Genomic DNA, 22,901 nt, shown 5'->3' with positions numbered 1-22,901 from the left:
TGGGACATAAGTTCTCAATTTATTCAATGTTACTGTTAACTGTGTGTAAACCATGTTTCTGTAGTGAACCAGTTTATACTCTGACAGAGGAGGTTTAATAAAACTGGATGGTGACACACAGCTAATAAGCTACGATAGCATCTTTCCCAGCTCTTGCTATTGGTCACCAATCCACGAGTCAAAGATCCCCAAAGTTGAACTCATCATATCCACTGATTGCAGAGATTTTATAGGAATGAATTGATTTTGCTGTTGTAAATGTTTGTGTTAACAGGCCTAAAGACTCACTGACTTGCTGGTGTGAAAAATATTACATCTGTTGTTCACTAAAGTAGATTTTTCACCAGTTTCACAAGCTGCAACTGTATTTCTCCAACCAAATAAAGAAGGCAACCCTAAGTGACACATTCTCATTACTGTTGTGCAGCACATCACCAACGCTACACTGTTTTTATAATTTTTTTGTCATGTTCATTTATCTAATATGGCCTGAATTTTATATATCCATACAAAAGTCCTGCATTCAAAATCTTACTTAAGTAAAAGCACAAAAGTATTAGCATCAAAATATACTTAAAATATCAAAAGTAAAGGTATTCATCATTTCAGCATAATATATACTATATTATTGGATTATAGTTATTGATGCATTAATATGTTCATCACTTTAATGTTGCTTACTTACTTTATATACTGCTGGGTAGCTTAACATCATAACATATCATTTATTAGTTGATTTATATTTTGTATTAATAATCTAAATCTGCAAAGTAACTAGTAACTACAGCTGTCAAACAAATGTAGTGTAGTAGAAGTATAAAGTAGCATAAAATGGAAAGACTCAAGTACAAGTGAATGAACTCTCCACCACTGGAAATGTCAAGTATTTATGTGATCATGAGCGGCAAAGTCCACCGATAAAATACACTTTGGAGGAAAATTAACATGTTACGTTATAGTCATAATTAACATCACAAGTATAAACCAGAATTAAACTTTTAGTTGTTTATTCTGCATGGACACGATTGGAGCACAAATTATCTCTCTGAAGGTGAACGCCATTTGTGCTCAAAACATTGCCATGTCAGCGTAGAACAAAATCAGAATAAGGAACAAGACAGCAGTGTGTGACTGTGTTTTTTTGTGCAGATAATTACATAGCACCTGCAAAGGATTTATAGATGTGCATGTGCCTCCTGATGATAGAAAATCCCTGCAGCCAGGTCCTAAAATATTATGGAGCAGATTAATGGCCATGGTTTTGGAATGACATGTTTAACTATGTGTGTCCACATACTTTTGGCCACATGCTGTATCACCTCTACACTAGTTGCCCCTTTGTTTGGTTAAAGGAATAAAGATGCACCTTGTAAAACAGGTTAAAATCACACAATTCCCAAAATGTGAAAATGACGATTCCCTGAAAGGCACAAACTGAACCGAGTGTCCCATTGATGCTTTTAATTAAGTTCATGATGAACCTAAACATAAAACGTGTGTTTGTGTGCATGTGAGGTATATGGAGAGCTAATGCAGGATGTTTGTAGGACTTCTGGGATAAGGCTGGACATCTCCGATCTACACAGTACAGGGATAGCAGCTTCAAGGATACACATAACACATTTCACAACTGCAGAAAACAGGACTGAAACAATAAAACAGGAATTACTGTAAATTCTCAAATAGTGGCCTGGGTCTTTAGTAGAAAGAGGCGTTTATTTTGAATAACTCCTCCTGTTTTTTAAGTAAATTTGATTGTATTTTTGTCAGAAGCCTCCCTCTTTCACTATCTGTGTTAACTTGCGGTTGTTAAAGGTCCTCCTTTTCTGTTTCACATCAAAAGCCTTCCAGTTGTTCAGGAGCCATAATCCCTTCACTTCCCTTGAAGACTTTTATTGTGAAACATCTACAGAAAATGTATTACTAGCAGCCTAATGCGATAGAAGCACAGTGAGAACAATGGTTGGCTGCACAACGCGTGTTTGTAATGGCTGACCCACCGCAGAGTCAGATTGTCATCAAACCACATATCACAGTCTTTGCTTACATTTTCTTTACATTATCGTGTTTACAAAAGTCAAGAATGAATAGCTGTGCTCACATTTCCACTCTTTTCTCACTAGTTTGTGAACGACAGCTAACCTTAGTAGACCAGATCTACCGGTGGCTAAGCTACTAGCGACATCAGCTACCAAGGCACAAATCTAACATAAAATGATTAGAGGGGCTAATGCCGCATTCTCGTCGTCATATGGGAGAGGTGGTGGAGTTGGGAAAGATTTCCATGTTTCCATGACATCTTTCAACTCAAGGTGGTTGTACAATTGCAGAGTTGGTGGTGTGATGGTTAAAATGGACAATGTGCACTATAGCCATTAAATTTGGATTTGATTACTGTAAACAATGGACTTTGGCTGACGTCAGGAATCCATATTTGTTTGCCTAAGCTCCAAGTTGGATATGCCAGTCAAATTTGACCTTTTTCGACTCCTCTCGCCGATATAAACCGTTTAATTTCTTACCAAAAGTTTGGTGAAGCAAATTTCCGGTGTAGAAATCGTCAAAATGTAACTGATTTAATGCTATGGTTTTATCTGAGTTTCCACTTGTCTTTACAAAGCCGACCTTCATTTATTAAAATGGGGCTTTCCACTCAGATAAGCTTATCTCAGTGGGAAAAGCACAATTTGAATACAGTGACGTAACATCAACTACCAACAAACTGGTCCACTAATGTTAGCTGAAGTCAACAAACTAGCAAGAAATGAATGAGAATATGGATATGGAGCATGGATATTAAATCTTGACCTTTGGGAAGAAGATATGGTGAAGAAACGGTGTACATGAATGCCTTGAGAAGTGGTTGAAAGCTCTGACACTTGTTAATGGACCTTTGGGTTAGATTTGGGAATAAATTATACTTTAACCTCCTGCAATGATGCTTTGTAAAGACAAGAGTGAAAACTCGTAAAAAAAACATTACGACGTGGATGTTTACAGCTCAGAAACTGGTAATTACAGTAACTCATTTAAGACCTGAATGCAGCATAAGATATGGGTGACCCAACATTAGCTAACAGTGAGCAAAACTAGCATAGCATTAGCAAGGCTAAGCTACCAGTGATCCATCAGCTAACATTGCAAGCAATTGGCAAGGCTACTAGCAAACTTATTGAGTATCTTAAATTATCTCTTTCACGCAAAGCAGAATAAGATTTCAGCTAAAATCTGAAACTGTTTTTAGAGCTTGAGGGAGCTTTGACTTTTTTTAAAAGTTTCCAAAGCAAATAAAAAACTTACTTAAGGGCAGAAAAAACATGGCTTTGGTGTTTTGGCCAGGATACCAACAGGTTCGCAACATCTAACTAACCAATCGAGTGCCATTTCTTACCACCATTTTATCTTTTTTATCCCTTCCTTCATTTTGGACCTGGCTATTACAGGAGAACTGGCCATTATTCAGCTTTTATTTGAGAATTTACAGTATTTTACCTCCCATTCTGGCGAGCGCACTCATTCATTTTTCTCACTGACACACATACTCATGCCACTTATAGTTGCTTGATTGATATGTAGGAGGAAGTACAAAATAACAGCAAGAAGAACAGGCCACACAAAGGTAGAGAATACTAAATACTTCAGATTCAAGCCCCTGAACATACAGTAGAAACCAAAACATTGCTAAAAAAAAAATCCAACAGCTAAAATGAGCTGACAAGAGGAGCCTGTGGTGTCGGCTCCAGACTGTGAGACCCTGAATGCATCTTGCTGTTAGGGACACTGGTGTTGTGTTTAAAACGCCTGGTGCATTATAATCTGAGATAGGCTATGGCTTTGGCCCTGGTCAGAGCAGGAGGCGATGTAGTTAAACTAGGTAAACTAAACTTGGACAACTTTAGCAACAACCAAACGTCCTCTCTCCCTTGAAATGTGTTCAGATGATCCCCCCTCCCCCCATCTGTCTTTACACCATTGTCATTTTAGAAAAATAGAAATCAGGAAAACATCATTACAAAAATAAACCAAAAAGTTTGTCCAAAGTCTACATCCACATGACAACTTCACATAAATATGGACGATATTGCACAGAGAGGGATTTCTTCTGATATGAAGTAAATCACTGACACAATTTGTAGAAAAAAAATAACACGTTAGGACATTAAAATGATCAAACTTTGCATGTCCTGGTTAGGTTTGAATGTTTGTTATTTTTTCCAGAGAGACAAAGCAGCAGCACGATCCCAGGCCCTCCTACATCAGGCAGATATATCCTCTGAGTCCGGCTCGGACAACAACAACAACAAAAAAAGCTAAAAAGCAAAAGAAAAGCTTCAGAAGTATCACTGGTGAATTTTGGTTGAAGGCACAGAGTTCCAAAAAAGGGAGGTGGATGCTGATTTTTTGAAGTGCAGCAGCAGTTTTTTGTGAGTGTGTTGTGGCGGAGGGGATTCCTGCGGGTGGATCGACTCTCCTGATGACCGGAGGGCAGGGCTTCAACTCTCTGTGGAGACAGAAACACACACAAGACAAAGACAGGACATGATTTTAGTGTTTATTGTCTCATTTCAGAGGCCAGGGTGCATGAAAGTGGTTAAGAAAACATCCTGCAACTTTTCTCAACTGGACTCCAAGCAGCAATACAAAGAACGTCAGTCCGGTCTTCTCTCTGTCAGCTCTGGGTTTGGTCTCCAGCAGCTGCTGAGGGAAACATCTGGCTCTTTAGCAGCTAGATGCTCCGCTATGTTCACCAGCTGCTCTCTGACTGCGTCTGGCTGCTGTCTGCTGCTGAGCAGGTAGCGTTCAGCGGCATAAATAACATTAACCTTATGTACCGTGTTTTTATAGGCTAGTTTCGTACTGAACTGATGACAGTCTGAATCAGTGATGCGTTCACTTACTGCCGAACGTAATGATGTGCATTTGAGCGGCGAGGCGATCGCTCAGTTGACTACATACTACTAACTACAGAGTCGGTGACAACGAATCTTTGAACTGAACGACGTGATTCAAATCAGCAAAGTGATTTGTGATTTCTACGTTCACCGGACAGATAAACAACGAGCTGAAACTCACTATGAAGCTGAGAGGAGCTGCAGATTCAGGTGATGATTCTCTGTAGGTTCATCACTACCACAGACACTTTTTGCATCACACACTCATTTGATCCTTTTTTTTATTGTAAACATATTGATTACAGCAGCTTTAAGGGGCCTGGTGATCACAGTCAGTTGAGATCAAGTCAGAAATCTGTGAGCAGGAAAAGAAAATAAAAGAGGCAGAAAACGGCCATGCGGCTTCAGAGTCATGTTTTATTTAATAACACTTAGTTTGAATGTTAATTAAAAAGATTTGGGGATTTCAAACGATGCCCGTTGTTCACTGATTGGACCAGTACATGCCCAATCTGTTGGGATCAATCCAAGATGCTTTCCAGACTTGAATTTTCTCTAAGAACTGAACCTGTGTGATGTAATCGGCACTCGGCCGGGTTATTAAAGAGACAGATTCAGTTAAAAAGCTTTAAAAAACCAGAGTGCGTGGTTCCTGAGAGTGGGAGGTTTCCGCAGGGTGGTCGACAGCTCAGGGTCTATATGTGCCTCCGGGCCTCCCACCCCCACGTTTCAGCATCTTCCTCAAAGTTAATCCTCCGTGCAGCGCCAGATGGTGCTCGGAGCGTCCGTGGCTGTGGCCTCAGCAGCTCCTGTAGTTATGAATGATTGCATGGTCTTAGGCATTAAGTTGGATCAGTGTAATCCACCGCAGCATATGCAGCAGCCCGCTGGGGCCAAATCCAGCAGGCAGGAGAACTTTCCTCCTTCACTTTCCCTCGTCAGATGCCCTCCGAGGAGGCCGCGTGGTGCCAACATGGCCTCCAACATCCCACCCCGGTGCTACACAAACACATCAGCACGCTGTCCTCAAATAAAAGTGCCATTGGAGGTTTTATTCTGTGGGCTGAGATTAAAATAAAAACTAAATAGAGATTTGAAAGAAGAGTTTAATCTCATTTTGCTAGCCCAAAATTCACACCAGAGTGGAGACATCGGCAGCATGTTCTGTAAGAGTCAATCCAAGCGTATCGATTACTGACCGATCCACATTAAGTACAGTTTATATATCTCATTATAAAGATCCATTGTTTCTGATATCATTTATATTCCACCGTCTCATAATCATCTTAACAAGCTACACTTAGCTTGACACTACTCATTATTGCATTATTACTTATTACTTATATTATTACATTGTATTATTATACCGTACATACTTATCATCAACCGGTAAATGCACTTTGTACTTTACACTTATTTTAATTTTATACTTATACCCACTTGGTACTTAATTTATCCGACCTATTATTATAGTGTATTATATTTTGATTTGCTTAGTGCTTCTCTTCCTGTGTGCGCTGACGTAAAGGTGAGCTGCTGTAATAAAAGAGTTTCCCCTCGGGGATCAATAAAGTGTTTCTGATTCTGATTCTGATCTGATTCATTCATCAACGTCTGGCAGCCAAATCAGTTTTTTACTTAAAAAAGCACAAACTGTCTCCACCAGGCTGACAGAAATAGTTTTAAAGTAGGTTCAATGATGAGTATGCAGAAGGGAAACAGCAGCGTTTCTATTTATTGATTCATTCATTTTATTTCCCCACGCGGAAGCGGAGGCCTTGATTGGTTGTTGAACATTTAGAAAGCAGGAGATTTGAACAGTCGCCTTTTGGGATCATGCTTCTGTGTGGATTGATGTACATTTCTAGACATGGGAGTGTATCTGTTCCATGAGATAAACATCTTAAATGCTCCAGAAAAGCATAGATTTCACTTTGGGCCACAAGTTCTGTTTGAGAACGCAGCAAATTGACTCTCAGTCGCTGCATCGTCTGAGCAGAACTGAGCACACAAGAGGACGTCGCTGTCTCATATCAGACCAAAGAACCAGACCAACAGGTGGTCCGTCTGTGGTGCGAAGGCAGAGCAGACCACCCGCAGGAGTTCATGATAGTAGATGTGTGACTTTTGCATGAATTAAAAGATGGACTACTGTTAAAATATTATAAATCTATGTGTGTATCACTGGAACTGTCAAGAAAGGCTCTCCTGATCTGTACGCTAAGTGACATATATCCGCAGATATCCATAACATATTCATGCAAGATCATTCGGTCACCATAATTTCCCCTGATCAGTCAGAAAGTAGAAAGCAGTTCAGACTCAGGAATATTGTCTCTGTGATTCCTCACTATCTTTTATACGATATGAACATATACGAGGTCTCTCTTTGTGATACCAGAGAAAATAAATAAATAAATTCAGTAATGTGCTGCAGGTATGCAGCACTGCAAAAAAGAGCTCCCCATCCTTACATATCATTCTTTTTTAGCTTTCTCTTGATTTTCTAACTTTTGTGGTTTTGTAAACTTCGCCTCCATGTCTAATGTGTCTCTTTTAAGCCCTCTTCCTCATCTCTTCCTCCTGTAAAGTGCTTTGTAACTTCAGTTTTAAAAAACGCTACATAAATTATTGAAGTTTGCTTGCTTCAAAGCACAAAGCCAAATAAACCTTCTGCTACACTTTGTATGCGGAACCTTTTAAACATCTCTCCACACCCCAAATCAGTGAAGCCACAACAGGTGTTTTCCATTAGCAAAGTCCTAGCGCGAGTCCAAACATTATTTCCACCGCAGAAGGCGCCGACATACAAAAACATACAAGTTTAAGCTGCAAAGTTCAATTACAAAATGCATAATTCCTCTAAAATCTGCCATCAGTCTCACATCTGAAGCTGCCTAATTTCCTTTCTGCAGAAGAACTCAGATCTTTTCCTTAAGAAAAAGTACTAACACCACAGTGTAGAAAAACTCTGTTACAAGTAAAAGTCCTGCATTCAAAATATTACTTAGTAAAAGTACAAAAGTATCAGCATCAAATTAAACTTAAAGTACCAAAAGTAAAAGTACTCATCATGCAGAATGGCCCGTTTCAGAATAAAATATATTATATTATTGAATTATAATTATTGATGCATTAATGTGTTCATTACTTTATATACTGTAGCTTAATCTATAATAATATATGTATTTGTTGATAATATTTTGTGTTAATAATCTGAATCTGCAAAGTAAATTTATCAAATAAATGTAGTGGAGTAAAGTACAGTTTTTGCCTCTGAGCTGTGGTGCAGTAAAAGCATAAAGTGACTTGATTAAAGTACCTGAAAAAAGTGCAGCACTCGAGTAAATGTTCTTAGTTACTTTCCACCGCTGCCCTTCTGTGAGTTTCACCGACCTCCGCTCACATTTTCATCTTTGATTCGTAACATAAACAAATCCCTTCACCTCCCTGTGAACTTCTGAGACCTTCTGCTGGCTTTTTCTGCACGGCTTAATCATTGATTATCCTGCGATCGCTCAGCCTGTAATCACTGCGATATCAGCGGGGCGTCTCGATCTGTCCTCTCTGACAGATTGATGATTACTTATCTGACCGTGTGCGTCTGTATGAAACTGTATGAAATGTGTATCTTAAGATGCATTTATGATATTGCTCATTGCATTTCAGGAAAGTCAGTCCGTTCAGCTGTATTACTTTAATTCCCAGGCCGCCCTAAACACCAGCCTCATTGTGCTTTTTTTTTTATTTGAAACCTAAAATTATGCTTCTGTCCTGCTAACAGAGTTTTTGCCTTTGGGTATGAAATGTGCTACATAAATAAATGTGCCTTTCACAAGTCTTACAATGTCTTAAATTCAAATGTACAACTATCAGGCTTAAATCATTAAAGTATAAGTCTGGTGATATTCTATATTTTTCTTATTATCATTAAATCTGATGTGCAGACCATCATGAATGTATCTGCTAACAGGTGTGTGTGTGTGTGTGTGTGTGTGTGTGTGTGTGTGTGTGTGAATCACAGCTGATGGATCTTCTTCCTCCATCGTTGTCCAGAAACTATTAAAACACATCAGTGAGCCGCTCTGTTGCTCTAGGCGACATGTTCCTTCATCACCATGAACACACACACTGTAGTTTATTCTGACTCCGTCCCACACACACACACACCGTCCTGCTGCCCCAAACACTCACTACAGCACCACATGTGGATTCATCCGCCGCTGGAAATAGTCCCCAACAGATGCACCGTTTCCTCCTGTTTGTCTGATAAAAACTACAGCGAGCAGCTGTTTGAGGAAACTACTGAGCCTTTTTAAACAGGAAGCTATAGATCTGTGAGGTGTTTTTAAAGATTTACGTCTTCAGCAGGAACCAATGGGCTCGCAGCTGAGAGCCGCAGACAGGAAGTCAGACAGTGCTGAGAGTCGGATGGGATTTGTTGACAGTAACATATAGAATATTGCCAGCCTTGTTCTTTGAGTGTTTTTCTTATTCTACCTTATTCTATTTCTTTTATTATTTTTGCTTATTTCTTACTATTATTCTAATTTGATGTCATTCTGCGTTGTATAGTGACAATAAAACAGAACCACAAAACCTCGAGAACCTTAATTCAGATGATAATTTTTGACTGAGCACTTTTCAACGAGAAACCTTAAGTAAGTTATTTAAAACAGAGGCTCCGGTTTGGGCTTCTTGACCCCGTTGACCCCTGGGCCATGTATTTCCAAAACGTCTGTCAAAAAGCTGAAAATAGGGCAGCTTTTTCTCAATGTATTTTTCACATAATCTGGTGGGTTTTTGAAAATTTTCTCTTAATATTTGTGAAAATAAGAAACACTTGGAGATACATGGTTTTGGACAGTGATGAGAAGTAACCACTTTCAACAAGTCTATTAAAAAAATGTAATGCGGTGCTAGATATATTATATTTGGTGTTAAAAAAGCATGAAAACACCTTTGTAGTATCTTCAGATAGCCTGGTCAGTCTCATGATCATCCACTAGGTGGAGCTGCAGCATGTCTCTGGAGGTTTATTTCTTTTTTTTTTTTGGTCTCAGAGGAGAGAAGCTCCTCTGTTTTGTTTACTTCATGTTGTTGTAGTTTCCTCTGATGTCCTTTTAAAATGGTTGTATGATCGAGACTTTTTCTTTTCTTTCCAGGAAGTCATTTTTATCATTAAAACCCTGAGGGCAGGATTAGCTTGTTTCTGAGGAAACTCTGTAAAAAGCTTTAGATTGAGGTTGTTTCTTTCGCCTGCACGCACACACAGCTTGACCTCTGCAAATGTAATTTTACATTAAGATGAAAACAGTGACATTTGGACGCTCTCTCTCGCTCCAGCAGCCTTATTCCTCTCTGGACTATTTTTAGCATGAATGTGCCGTGCGTTCGACGGTGCAAAGCAGATTAAATGCTCTGTGTGCATGTATGTTGTTGTTTCAGTGCAGGCAGTATGGAGGAGCAACCACTAAGGATGTCTGGCCTCACACAGCGGGAATATATGCACAGAGGAGAGCAGTGTGTGTGCGTTAGATTTGGTGATTCACTGCTGGGGCGTGAAACATCACGCTAACCTGGAGGCGTTTTTTTATTAGGGCCCGAGTGCCGACAGGCGGCCCTTTTGAAATGCAAGAATTATTATTCTCATTCTTTATGATTTCAACTTTTTACGAATGAATCACATGTTTGGAGGGCCTAAAGGTGCTCGAAAAGTTGAGAAACTTTGCACACTCGTCAGGACTGGTGAAAAATGTTATATTTTTTGGGGTTTTGGAAATGGGCGGGGCAAAATGGCTCTATAGCGCCCCCTTGACATTTTCAAAAATGCAGCCCCCAGCCTACGTTTCACCTACATGTACGAAAATTGGGAGCTGCATGTATCACCCCAAGACATGCGAAAAAGCGTCTTGGAGCCACACCCTAAACCCAACAGGAAGTGAGCCATTTTGAATTGAATGTGCGCTTTTCGGCCATTTTCGGAATTTACAGTTTGTACATTAACAAACTCCTCCTAGAGAATTAATCTGATCGACTTCAAATTTTCACAGAGCAATCTAGAGACCTTCACGATGAAAAGTTGCTCGAAGCTTGAGTTTTTGTCGGACTGTGTGGCCATTATGGGGCGGCGAATTTTGATGTTTCGCCATGAAACAGGAAGTGGTTGTAACTTTGCTGTACATGCTCCCATCTGAGCCAAACTTCACATGTATGATAAGAGTCCCGCCCTGAAACATCAGTTATTGTCACAGCGCCACCTACTGGCAACAGGAAGTCAGCCTTCTGTGACAAACATCATCCAATTTACATCAAATTTACATGGTGTGGTCTCCACATGATATCCAGCGTTATTAGTGTGTGTTCTCTAGCGCCACATAGTGGACACAGAAAGTAATATTTAAACAGGAAGTCGCTGTAACTTCAGTTTACACCGTCCAATCTGCCTTAAAGCCTTTTATGTCTCATGTAAAGCACTCTGAATTGCCTTGTTGCAATGCTGCCATGTGCCACTGCCTGACACCAGCCTGAATTCCACCATCTTGTTTTGTAGTTTCGTTACATAACCAGGGTACACATTTGTCATTGACAGCGAGGCTCTGTGCGTGCCCGAGTACAGGGACGCTTCCAGTCTGTCTGAGTTATTTAACCGCTCTCAGGCGCTCTGATCATAGCGCTAAAATTAAGTGTGGCGATGGGTCTGGCTATGTGACACTACTCTGCTCAGGACTACTCTTCAAGGTTTCGGAGGCTGTTCAGTATGTCTCGCAGAAAGTGCTTTTTCGGTTGTGAAGGAAAGTTAGTTCTTGATAGACAGATGGCTTTAGTTGTTGCTAAAGTAACCGCTAACTACTGCTAACCGCAGCTACCGTTAGCCGTGCAGCTAGTGCTATAGCTAGCTGACTGTGCCCGGACTGGGAGCTCGGAGCCCGGGCCTGAAAACCTCCTCCTCCCGCCGGTCCAAAGCTCACTCGGGCTCTGAGTCTGGGCAGTCAGCTAGATGAAAGGACCAATAGCTGCATGGCTAACTGAGCTACCAATAGTGGTTACTTTAAAGCTATCGGTTTTCTAAAGTAATTCTTGTCTCCTTTGAGGTCTGATAAACAGTAAATTCATCCAATTTAGTGCCCAGTGTCGCTAGTTACTGTAGCTGCCATATGCCGCCCAGCGCACCGTCAACACAATGCTGCAGTGCGGGCTCACACAGCACTGGGTGTATAAAGAGAACTGGTTACAGTGGCTCACACGCTCCTCGGTAGGCTTCCTGGAAGTTGGCCAATCAGAAGAAAGTGGGGTTTCAGGGAGGGGGGCCTTAAAGAGACAGGAGCTAAACGGCTTGATGAACTGAGGGTCTGCATAAAGGGCCAGTATAAGATAAATAAGGGTTTTTTTTAAACTGTGAATCATGCAAAGCTACTCCAGTGGAATCCCAGAATATAAATATAAAGCTGGAAATGAGCATAATAGGTCATCTTTAAGATACTGAACATAATCAACGTAATTATCTATTTCTGTGTCCACTTGTGTGACCTTTGTTGCTTTTGGGACTCCGTATAACTAAGACAGCAGTTTTATCATTCAATGTCTTTAACGTTCAAACTTTTTGTTTTCTTTAATGCTAAAACAAATACACTGGGATATATCAGGGACTTTGAGCAAAAATTAGACTACTGAAAAAATATAATAAATATATATAGGAACTTTATACGGGGTACCAGAAGTGACAACATTTTCTTTCTTTTGTTTTTTTTATATTTCTTTAGAGACATTAATGTATCCCAGAGTCATAAAAACAGAAACATATGAGATTATGAACATTTAAGATATTGAATATAATCCCTCTATCAGCAGCTTTAATACAAAAATATCAGTATTGGTGGAGCCCTAAAATTGACCGTGATAAGTGAATCGGTGTGACTGTTGGATTTGTTTTTCACCAAAGACCCTCCCTGACCTCTGGCTGTGAAGATGGCCGGCGGATCACGTAGTGCTAGGCATTATGTACTTAATAACAGACTCTGCAAATCCCGGCAGGACGGGTCCCAGCATCAGTCAGCACAGCGCTGCAGCCTGCAGGACTTAACTTCAGCCAAAGTGTTTTTGCAACCATTACACAAATACGACTGCAGTTTTAAAAGGATCTGCACACATTTCAGACTTCAGCAGGGGGAATAAAAGCCACACACACACACATCTCAAATCTGAATGCATGACCGTATCCAAATGTGTTTTCACACCCAACCTACATAATCCGGGGATGGTCTGGCTGTATTTTGCAGGGATGGGAATTATGGGAAATGTGACAGTGACAGGCACTTAAGAGGCCTACAGCTGTTACAGTATATTGTAAACATATTTACAAAAATACCAGTATTGGCTTTAAAGATGCACGTTGGTGGAGCCCTAAAATAGACAGCAATGATTAAAGATGTTGTTGGCTGTTGGATCGGTTTTCCACCAAAGGAAAGGAGGGTAAACTATAAATCCTATCACCGTAATATCTCCTGTGGATTCATATCACATATATACACTATAAACATAGCATTAACTCTTTGCAGCAAATAATACAGGATGGTAAACTGAATTTTATCTCAGAAATTAAAGAGCCTGAAAATGATGAATGTAGTCGGTCGAACTGTGCATTGTGTTGTGTCTTAGCATTTTATTGCAAGGCACCAGTATTACTTCCCTGCAACTGTAGAGAAGCAAAGCATTCGCAGGGTTTCTATTGCATGAATGCTCTCTGTGCCTGCATTACACCATGAACAGAGTCTACAAATGTCCTGCCCAAGCCAGCATGTTTAAAACAGTACAAACTAGCATTGCAAGCTACACGTCAGCCCTGCCACGCACACGCCTTGACAAACTTCTCTTCTCATTAGCAGATTTATTCATGAAAATAAATAAAACTTTAGCCCCAAAACATAAAAACATCACTATAGTCTCTTTACACTTGCTTCAAGTAAGTGTGCGGCTGTACTTACACACAGTGGTGCTTTGAGCTACATGTTAATGCTAGCATGCTAATGTGTTATGGCAATGCTAATGCCTCATTTACATCATAGAACCATCTGCAGCTCAATGCGACAAAGTCTAAGGAGCTGAAGGGCCAAGGCACCAGTGACCCCGGTTTCCATCCAGGGGGTCAGAGTGGACATGGTAGAGGACTACAAGTACCTGGGAGTCCACATGGACAATAAACTGGACTGGGCTAAGAACACTCAGGCTGTTTACAGGAAGGGCCAGAGCCGCCTCTATTTCCTGAGGAGGCTGAGGTCCTTCAACATCTGCCGGACAATGCTGAGGATGTTTTATGAGTCTGTGGTGGCCGGTGCTGTCCTGTATGCTGTTGCATGCTGGGGCAGCAGGCTGAGGGTAGCGGACGCTAACAGACTCAACAAACTGATCCGTAAGGCCGGTGGCATTGTGGGGGCGGAGCTGGACTCTCTGGCGGTGGTTTACCATCCTGTATTATTTGCGGTGGTCCCACTTGGTACTTAATTTATCTGACCTGTATTATAGTGTATTATATTCTGATTTGCTTCGTACTTCTGTTCCTGTGTGCACTGACGTGACAGTGAGCTGCTGTAACGAAAGATAAAGTATTTCTGATTCTGATCATTACGACTCGAGATTGATAACAACAACAGGAAGTGTCAACAAACTGGTTGTAAAAACACTATAAAAGCCCAAATAAATAATAAAAAAAATAACATATTATTAATAAAATACTGGTTTCACTTGCTAACGAACCGCTCCAAATAGGTGAAACAGCTAAATTAGCTAATGGTGTGACTACAAGGCTACCAATGGGGGTAACCTTGGAACATTCCCATGTCGGAACAAGTAGGTTTTCGTGTTCTTCCCGTTGTTGACATGGTGTGAATGCAGCATAACAAGCTGATGTTTAGCAGGTATAATGTTTACCATGTTCATCATATTAGTTTACTGTGTTAGCATGCTAACATTTCCTAATTAGCAGTGAACACGAAGTACAGCTGAGGCTGATGGGAATGTCATTAGTTTTGCAGGAATTTGGTCGTAAACCAAATTTTAATTTTGACCTGATGGTCAAAGGAAAAGTCAGAGGATCACAAAATTCATTAGGATTCATAATCTGCATGTCTGAACAAAATTTCATGGCGATCCATCCAACAGCTGTTGAGATATTTCAGTCTGGACCAAAGAGGTGGACCGACTGACCGGTGAACATTGCCATCCATAGAGCCACGCTGCTAGCATGGCTGAAAATACCCAAAGTAAACAGAGCAAAGACAATGCATACCTTCCCAGGGAAAGGTCCAGAACAAGCACAGAAAATGAAGCTAGTAAAAGTGCAACACATAGAGTTCCTGAAGTAAAACAGCCGTTCAACATCCTGTTAAACACAGAACAATCCTTTTTACAGGTGAGTGTACGAATGTGTGAAAACATACTAGCAACACTTCAGGAGCCATAAACAGGAAAATAACACCTGAAGTGTTAACGTACGCTCCTTCACTTAGTCCCAACAGGATTTTACAGGAATTTATGAAGTCCTGTTCATAATTTAACAACATGAACACACTTCTACATAAATGGATGACTGCTGTATGCTTGTCACTAAGGCCTTTGCTTAAAATGATGCAATTATGTACCAAAAGGTGAACATGAGCTCCCTGTGAGCAAAAATATTCTCCTGTTGTCACAGAATTTCTGCTCCAGTTCCTTCCCTGTGTTTTTTTAACCGTCTGAGATGAATGGAAGAACATTCGGCGCTGCTCGGCGTTGACACAGCCCACGACTTCACACCCTCGCCCTCACCGAGAGGGAAGTGTGATGGAGATGAACTGCGGTGAGAGTGTCTGATACAGAGACGTTCAACAGAGTCACAGAGGAGACGTGAACTGATTTCATCCAACACCAACACACTGCTGCAAGTCGCCCTTGTGAAGGCAAAGATTCTGCAGGGGTTTGCAGCAGTTACATCACCGAAATAACCAAATCACAGAGTCATGCCTCTCAGTAACTGAATCCAAGATTAGATAACACCTAACAACACGCAAGTGGAGGAGATAAGATTGTTTGATAAGTGATATAAATACTTGAAGCTCAATTAATCAATATTTGTCATGATCAATGAAGTGTAATGTTAAAGAAGTTACTCGTATTGACAAATCCACATACAACTGTCACCAACTGTGGAGCCCTACAGAGTTTTTTAGCCTCTTTTAGCTCCTAGTTTTGGTTTTGCAGCACATTTGCTGTCAGTCTCAGTGTTTCCAGCATCAGCTGTTTTCTGATAAAGCCTCTGAACGCTACCTGCTCAGCAGCAGACAGCAGACAGACGCAGAACGTAAATACGTTCACACCAGACATGATTCTGACAACAATTACATTTCCCTCAGACAGTAAGTGGCGAAACAAATTAGCAGTGGTGGAAAGTAACTAAGTACATTTACTCAAGTGCTGTACTGAAGTACACATTTAAGGGTACTTGTACTTCACTTGATTGCATTTCCATTTCATGACACTTCTACTCCGCTACATTTATCTGACAGCTTTAGTTACTTTACAAAGTAAAGCTTCTCAAATGTGAAAATTTACTGCTTCTCAATTGCATTTTGAGGTTTGGAGATTTGAAGGTGTGACTTTAAGCTCTGTTTAATTGTGACTATATGGAATCAATCGATCGACGGAGAAAAGAATCGGCAGATGGATCCAGAATGAAAAGCATCATCAGCTGCAGTCCGATACAAACCGGTTCAACATGAGCTCCAGCTCCACCAGCTGCAGCAGCAACATCCTGCTTTACATTAATGCACGAGGAATAATAACCTGATGATAGAATATATAACAGCACAGCAGCCACAGGGACGCTGCACTGCTTTAATGCTTTAAGGGCTTTTTCCTGATCACACACTCACACTTTCACTGCAGCAGAGTGTTTGTACAGTGTGTGAATTAAAGAAACTGAATACTTCCTCCAAATTAGTAGTATATATGTGTAATTTCTAGGAGACCGGATTATCTGAACCACAGCAGTAAACCAATAAAAGTCACAAGTACTGATTCATCATTTGCTAATATTTGCACAGTGTACGAACTTAGGAAGGAAACGACGATCATTTTATGTAGTGCTCGTTGTTGAGGTTGGTTACAATCAGATGGAAATAAAAACAGGCCGAGGTGGAAGAAGCACTCAGAGCTTTTACTTGAGTAAAAGTAGTAACACCACAGTGTAAAAATACTCTGTTACAAGTCCTGCATTCAAAACTTTACTTAAGTAAAAGTAAGAAAGTACGTTATGAACAAGCTGATCATTTGAATCAGCTGTGTTGGAGCAGGGAGCATCTAAAACATGCAGGACAGGTACTCCAGGAGAGGTTAGGGAAACGCTGGTGCAGCTGGAGCTCATTTTAATTAGTTAATATACTGCTGGGTAGCTTAATCCATAACAAAGCATCATAATTTATTAGTTGATTTATATTTTGTGTTAATAATCTGAATCTGCAGAGCAACTAATGTTGAATAAATGCAGAGGAGTAAAAAGTACAATACTGGCTTCCAAAATGTAGTGGAGTCGAAGTATGAAGTAGCGTAAAACTGTACTTAAGTACAGTACTCGAGTAAATGTACGTAGTTACTTTCCACCACTGAACGCTGTCACACACACACACCGTCACGTCTGCATCAGTGCTGACACACATCTGTGCCGGAGGGTTTATTGGAAGCCCTGTCGTTAACGGTGGCTGACTGATGAAATTCAATCAAGTGAGGCCTGCTGTGATTGGCCCGCTGGAAGCACGTGGCCCCGCCTCCTGTGCCTGCTGTTGGTGTGTGTGTGTGTGTGTGTGTGCGCTCGCTGTGCTGTGACACCAACAGCAGCTCCGCTCTGATTACTACAAACAGCACAACATACACTCACATATTGTCTATTTATATCTCGGGTCGGACGTGGTGAATATTATTACTGAGCAATCAAATCTGTGAGTTCATGCATGACTGATGTGGCACATGGAGTCGAACGTGCCGCTGCAGCCAGTCAGCCTAAAAAGTAAAAAAAAACAAACAGAGTTACATGACGCAGTTGTGCCACCTCGTCTGTGGATAATGAATCAGGATTTTCCCTCTTTAAGCCCCTAAAAATAACTCCCATATTCAGAGAGGGGGGGTCTATTACTTTCCATCCTGTCAGCCAAATGGAGGACTCAGACCCGCAGCTATCGAACCAGGTCTCAGTGCTTTACATCATCATATCGTATCGCAGAACTGTGTTGTGTGCCATCACACAGAATATATGGTAAAACAGGAGAATCTCATCTGTCGCCAATTAATTAATGAATTAATTAATTAATTAAATCATGATTTCCTGCTTCTTCTTTCTGATTGGTCGACATTTAACAAAGAAGGTGTGTCATGCAAAGAGTAAATATGCAAAATATTATACTTGTCATGTATCAACTGAGGGTGCTGATAACAAGACATACTTGACTGAAGTCGTACAACTTAATTGAATTGATCGCTATCGTTTCACGTGAGAGAATCGATACATTGACTAGATATTAAGGGATATTAGTGATTTTAACATTTCTTGTCATAGTTTTTAATTGTTGAATAAATAATGTCTTTGGAGATGCTTCAGAAAACACTCCTTTATCTTCTAAGGCAACCCTGTCTCCTTGAAATTACGTTTATATACGACTAATTTGCAAAAGCAAATACGTTCTGAAGGAAAGTTTTTATTTAACATAACAAGGAAATGTTGCTAATTAACGTAAAATGTTGATATTGATTTGTTTTCTGCCAAAATATCTGCAATACAACATCCGCTCATAACAACTACATTATTATTATTCAACTTTTTTGTGGTTATTTTTAGGCACTCACAGTATCATGGCCTGGTATAATACAGAACAACCATCACTAACCAATATATATGTAAGAGCATTTTAATATAATAATAATTTTAGATACTCAGTAGTATAGTACTACATCATATCATATAAGCATATCATATGTTGTTTCATGGAAAAAGTAACTATTAACTATAAGTTTCAAATAAATGCAGTGCAGTAAAAAGTACAATATTTCCCTCTGAGATGTGGTGGAGTAGAAGTTTAAAGTAGCATAAAATACTCAGTAAATGTACTTAGGTACACTGCTGCTCTGTGCAAATACGGTTTAAAATGAAATGATTTGATCGGCTATATGAAATAAATCAGACAGACAGAGAAACATCGGAGTGCCGTCATGAAACCAGAAACTATAAAAATATAAATTTCTCACTTTTGGATTCTAATATTTCCTCAACAGAGAACACAGGAGGTGTAATTCAGAGAGAAGATCTGACTGCAGCAGTCACATTTCTGTCAATTAGTTCAGAGACGTGATGTTACACAAGCCGAGAAAGACGAGGCACTTCGCGTCTGATCCGAGATGTTTGACACTCATCAGGACAGACTGTGAGCTGGAAAAGATCCGCCTCGGTTTGACCTTTGGTCAAAGTGAATTCATTACGCAGCCCTGCCGAGCGCTGCACATCCAGTCCTCCCCAGACCACAAATCAGGGTGGACGGCGAGGCCTCCCAGGGGCATCACGCGGGCCTCGGGGCCAGCTTCATGTGTCCGTCATCGCTGCAGCGACAGTGGCCATGTCTGAGGAAAGCTCCGGCGTCTCCGAGCTGCCTCAGTGTCCACAGAGGCTGAAGGTGACAAACTTCTGATGAAGACGTGCAGTTTGTCAAACCTTCAGATCAACCCCGTCCTCATATGGGACATATGAATTTAGGTTTAGGCTTTATATTAAAACACATGGGTTAAAGCATTAACGTTTGCATTATTCTATGCTTTTCTTATCGTCAACAAACCCCATGAAAGTACCAAAATCAACAACATGTTAGTCACTTCCTGTCTGCGGCTCTCAGCTGCGAGCCCATTGGTTCCTGCTGAAGACGTCTTTAAAAACGCCTCGCAGATCTATAGCTTCCAGTTTAAAAAGCCTCAGTAATTTCCTCAAACAGCTGCTCGCTGGAGTTTTTTGGTTTTTCTGCGAGCGCTGGGCTTTTCTCCTCGTTTGAACTACAAATCCATTTTATTGCATTTTAATTTACAGACCTCTGCTTCTAAAAGCTCTTTTATGTCTGAATTCAGTGGTTTTTGTATCCTCTGTCGTTAGTTTGGACAGTGGTGATTTTAATCTTCACGTCGCTGACGTTTCTTGCAGATTTGCTGCTGATTTTCTTAATGTCGCTGAGTCCTTTCATTTGATTCAGCACGTGTCTGGTCCCACACACATTAGGGGTCATACCTTGGACCTTGTTTTTACGCTCGGTTGAAATATTGACTGTATTTGCTCTGAGGATCTGCACGTTACTGACCAGAAATGCGTTCTGTTCAGCCTGTTGGGGACTATTTCCAGCGGCGGATGAATCCACATGTGGTGCTGTAGTGAGTGTTTGGGGCAGCAGGACGGTTACGTTCAGGGTCTCTTTATGGGATTTGCAGAATATAAAATCACACCACCTTTCTCTAACCTTAATTAAGTGTTTTAAACATAACCACAAAAATGTTAATCATGCTTTAGTTGCCTGGAGTGAATATTGTAGGAAAACAAATGAAAAATGTTGTTATTGGACAGTTTGCAGATATGTTTAATATAAATGTTTCATAATTTAGTTGATAAAAACGCAATTTCAGTTCCTACAAAACACATTTGCTAATGAAAACTCGTTGAATATGAGCATATTTATTAGGTGACGGGGTTGTTTAGAGTGTTAAGGAAAGTCTTCTCCACTAAAAGTGATGCATGCAAGTTGTGAAACATAAAATAAGTTAGAGCGTAAAGTGGAGTATGTTGGACCGGAGCCTGTAATAAGAGTGAAACAGCAAAGCAACAACAGCTTATCACCAAAAATGCAGCCAAAAAACAGTCTTGTGGATTCTCACCTCAATAAACATGTAAGAAACGACTTCCTTAGCAGAATATTTAGTTACAGTCACAACTCTTTTAAAGCTTTGGATCCAATCTGCCACATATAATTAATCTGCTTTAAATTTATGATTTTCATATACAGTTTTTACTTTTTTAGCACTTAATGAGATCTTTTCATGCCTTGTGTTTACCTCCCTACTGTAAATATCTTCCAGATAGATTTACATTTTCAGTCAAATTTACCTTTTTTGACTGATATTATTTTACACTTTTTAAGCTGAGTCTTCTCTGGGTTTCAGGCTTCTTCCTTCCTTCCTTCCTGTCTGTTTTTTTTCATGGCGACGTATTATTTAACGGTCCAAAGTGACCTCTGAGCTGTCAGCCAGGCGTCTGCAGCTCGATGTTCGGCCTGTCTGGCTGACATGTTTCTGTTGTCTGGAGCAAATCAGCAGCCTGCTGCATCATGGTAACGCGTCACGTTTACATGTTACTTTTAGCACTAAGGCTCAGTTTCATCAGAAAGAAACTCGAGCCACACTTCTAGTATTAAAGTTTCACTTCACCCAAATTACAAAAACCACATTGTCTCACTTCCCTCTAGTGGAATCTGCCCGTGAGGATAGTTTCGGTTTTACTAGACCAGATTATAAAAAACTGCACTGCAAAACAGTGGAGAACATTTCCGGTTCTGGTGTCTGCGACCTGCAATAACTGATGTTTCTGTCCACTTGTTTTCAGCAGAAACCAGTTATGAACGCAACACTGACGCATCATCAGCTGTTTATTTATTTAAGCCGATGCGTTGAACGTGTTAGCAAACAGCTGCTTGTTTCCACATCCAGCAGTTACGGAGCGACAGAGTTTGTTTCACCTGATGAATGCAGCTAGACGCTCCGCCATGTTCCCCCGCTGCTCTCCGACTGCGTCTGTCCGCTGTCCGCTGCTCAGCAGGTAGCGTTCAGAGGCTTTTTACAGCTTAGATCATTCTCTGGAGGTTCATCACAACATATTGTCAGTTATACATTGTTATTATAAGAATATCAATTTTAGCTGCTTTAAAGCATGACCGCAATCGTACCATAACCTTAACAAAATACTTAACCATACAAACCGTGATCCTTCCCTAAACCTAACCAAACCTTAACATTGTCTCTTCGTGAAACAGATACTTTTCAGCAGTGATTTGTTTCAGTTTTGAAAGGCGAAGACAAATGATGTCGTCCTGCTGATCAGAAAACTGTGTCGTTCAAAAGGCAAACGACACATTTTGTTGTTTGATTTGGAGGACTTACATCTCACACAGTACTCCGTCCAGAGACAACAGTATTTCCTGTTTCTATCACAGATAAACGTTCATAAAATGGCATCAAAATCACAGAAAAAGAGTTCAGATAGCATTAACACATGCCTAGCTAAGACATGTAGTGTCAGTGCTGAACGTCTGCAAAGGGTTAAAAGAACTAAGCAGCTAGAAATGCATCTCTGATAAATGCAGTAAATGTAAGTGCTGTAATCTCACTGCATGACACACAACAGTAGCCTCTGTTTGCAAAGACAGGTCCCAAAAAAGCAAGTGTTACACAAACGTCTATCTGATTGGCTGTGAGCAGCAGCACCCTGAGGTATTATCATCATCATCATCATCATCATCATCATCAGTGTAGGTGCTGTGGTGCCCTGTAGCAGACAGTTACGCTGCTGCACTTAAAGCAGATGATGCAGAAGTGATGGCAGCAGCCGCTCATGTGGAAACGCTGCATTCAGTCAGTCTGGTTAGATAACGTTCGACTGATGCCTCTTTGTTTGCTTGTTTTCTGCTTATTTGATTTTTTTCCTCTCTGCTTGCAGAAGCAACACAGTCAGTAGCGACGCAAACTGCTGAAATGCATCTGAGAGCCTACTTCAATACAATCTGCACTAAAAATGTTAAAGGGAGCGTTTCCGTGCTCGATAATTTACCAGCTGATATCTTCACCCTTTGTTACAGCAGAGTATTTAGATTCAGATGTACCTGTACCTACTGCACAATCTGAAGGTAAACACCAGTAACACTAAACGCATCAGTAACGTGCACTCTTATTATCATGCTCTCTCTT

General features: G+C 40.5%; 1 protein-coding gene across 2 annotated transcripts in view; it reads right to left on the bottom strand.

The window, feature by feature from the left end:
- Window positions 1-990: 990 nt before the first annotated feature.
- LOC122871485 (potassium voltage-gated channel subfamily A member 1) overlaps window positions 991-22,901 on the bottom strand; it is a 50,185-nt gene continuing 28,274 nt past the window's right edge. For both annotated transcript variants that reach the window (XM_044186659.1, XM_044186661.1), the window contains one exon: window positions 991-4,501. The gene's annotated coding sequence lies outside the window, so the exon portion shown is untranslated. The remainder of the gene's footprint in view (window positions 4,502-22,901) is intronic.

The sequence above is a fragment of the Siniperca chuatsi genome, linkage group LG23 (genome assembly GCF_020085105.1).
Source record: "Siniperca chuatsi isolate FFG_IHB_CAS linkage group LG23, ASM2008510v1, whole genome shotgun sequence".
Taxonomy (NCBI): Eukaryota; Metazoa; Chordata; class Actinopteri; order Centrarchiformes; family Sinipercidae; genus Siniperca; species Siniperca chuatsi.
Note: the sequence above shows the minus strand (reverse complement) of the source record. Positions and strands in the feature narration are given on the sequence as shown.